At 40.9% G+C, this 2,406-nt stretch overlaps 1 pseudogene; it reads left to right on the top strand.

The window, feature by feature from the left end:
• The first annotated feature begins 1,140 nt into the window (after positions 1-1,140).
• Positions 1,141-1,624, top strand: LOC111147289 (annotated as a pseudogene).
• Positions 1,625-2,406: the final 782 nt, after the last annotated feature.

Genomic DNA, 2,406 nt, shown 5'->3' with positions numbered 1-2,406 from the left:
TTAAAATAGGGAAGAATCTCTTAAAACTTAATAGAGGAAAAGATAGATATCTGTGATTGCTTCTGTTCCTTGGAGATGTCACAAAGAGTGAAAAGTCAAGCCTCAAATGATATTTGCAACACATATGATTAGCAAAAGATTAGTGTCCAGAGTATATAACTTACTACTACAAAAGAATATACAGTCAGAACCACACAAACATTGAAGTCAGCTGACTTTAACTATGGTTGCACACATCTGAATGTTGTGTTGATGGGTTGTGGTGTTGAGTGAGTAATAACTCATAGAATACCCAAAGTAGAATTCTATTTATGGAGCACCTGGGTGGCTCGGTTGGTTGAGCAATGGAGTCTTGATCAGGTCATGATCTAAGGGTTGTGAGATCAAGCCCTATGTGGGGCTCCCTGCTAAGCAGGGGACTGATTTTCTCCCCCCACTCCCCCCACCTTTGTGCATGGGTGTGCTCACTCTTAAATAAATCTTGGAGAAAAAAAAAAAAGAATTCCATTATATAAAATTTCAGAATGGACAGAATTAACCATGACTTGCTTGGGAGTATATCTGTCAGTTACTAAACAAAAAAGGGAAGGAATGATTATATAAAATTTAGGACAGTGGTTCACTTTGAAGTGAATGAGTGGAAGGACAGGTATAGATAATTTCCCACTTCATAGCCAGGGTGGCAGATTCACACATTGTTATTATTATATAAAGTGTATGTATGTGTTTGATTTACTCCTGTTTTTGTGATTGTGTTAGCTTGGTCCACTAAGAAGCCAGGATGGGGTTAAACATGCAAGAAATGTATTAGGGAGATGCCTGGAGGGGACCATGATGCGGGTCTGGCACCTGGGAAGAAGTGGGAGAAAGTAGGGGTGGGTAGGAAGAGACTTGGACTGAAGTACAGTTCTAAGGAAGTTTTGGCCAGGCCAGTGAGGAGCCAAGGTCACCCGTCAAGGAGTCACTGGCTTGCAGGAACAGTGTCCTTGCCATGCCTCCTCACTGGTTGGAATCAACATTTGGAAGCCTGACTTTGGCATAACTTCGGAAGTGCTTTCACAAGGCAGCAGCTGATATAAAAATAAACTAATAAAAGTAATTCCTTTCAGCTGGACCGCCATCTCCCAGTAATTTGACAAAATGACCAACACAAAGGGAAAGAAGAGAGACACCCACTATGTTCTCTCCACCTTTTAAAAAACATGGAGTTGTTCCTTTAGCTACATACATACAGACCTATAAGAAAGGTCATGTTGTAGACATCAAGGGAATGGGCACTGTTCAAAAATGAATGCCCCACAAATGTTACCATGGCAACACTGGAAGGGTCTGTGGTGTTACCCAGCATGTTCTTGGCATTGTTGTAAACAAACAAGTTAAAGGCAGGACTCTTGCCAAGAGAATTAATGTAAGTATTGAGCATATCAAGCACTCAAAGAGCTGAGATGGCTTCCTGAAGCACGTGAAGGAAAATGATCAGAAAAAGAAGGAAGCCAAAGAGAAAGATGCTTGGGTTCAACTCAAGGTCTAGAAAGCTCCACCCAGAGAAGCACACTTTGTGAGAACCAATGGAAAGGAGCCTGAGCTGCTGGAACCCATTCCCTACAAATTCATGGCAGGATAAGTGTAAAAAAGAAACAAAAGAAAACCTCATGACTGTTTAAAAAAGGAAAAACGAATAAAAGTAATAACAAAATTGGGGCGCCTGGGTGGCTCAGTGGTTTAAAGCCTCTGCCTTCGGCTTGGGTCATGATCCCAGGATTCTGGGATCGAGCCCCATATCAGGCTCTCTGCTCAGCGGGGAGTCTGCTTCCTCCTCTCTCTCTGCCTGCCTCTCTGCCTACTTGTGATCTCTGTCTGTCAAATAAATAAATAAAATCTTAAAAAAAAAAAAGTAATAACAAAATCAAAATAAAAGAGTGCCTGGCTCACTCAGTCGGTAGAGCATACAGCTGGTGATCTCAGAGTCATGGGTTCAAGCCCCACACTAGGTACAGACTTTACTTAAAACAAAAACAAACAAAAAAACCCCAAAGGGCAGCAGCTGGGCTTGTCAGTCAGTTATACTCCCCACAATGGGAGATTGGAAAGGTGCATTTCTGTGGTGACCACAGTGGTATGTTTCAAAATTTTTTGTAATTAAAATGAAAGTGGGCAAAGGATATCAAGGAAGGAAAACTCTTTGTTACAGAAGAATGTCATCTAATAAATGTAGAAGAAAAAACAGAATTGGGAAAATCATCTTTTCCTGGTCCCCAAATTAATAACTAATAACTAATAACTAATTAATAACTGATTTGGCAGAGGTTATCAATGGATTCTAAAGCAATGTGCAAGATCTCACTCCATAGATTACTAACTAAATACAGAGGGAAAAATGTGTGTTCCCAGGGGAGCGATCTAGTA

The sequence above is a fragment of the Enhydra lutris genome, unplaced genomic scaffold, assembly GCF_002288905.1.
Source record: "Enhydra lutris kenyoni isolate GAN:26980312 unplaced genomic scaffold, ASM228890v2 scaffoldscaffold16, whole genome shotgun sequence".
Classification (NCBI taxonomy): domain Eukaryota; kingdom Metazoa; phylum Chordata; class Mammalia; order Carnivora; family Mustelidae; genus Enhydra; species Enhydra lutris.
This window is presented reverse-complemented; position numbering and strand designations above follow the sequence as displayed.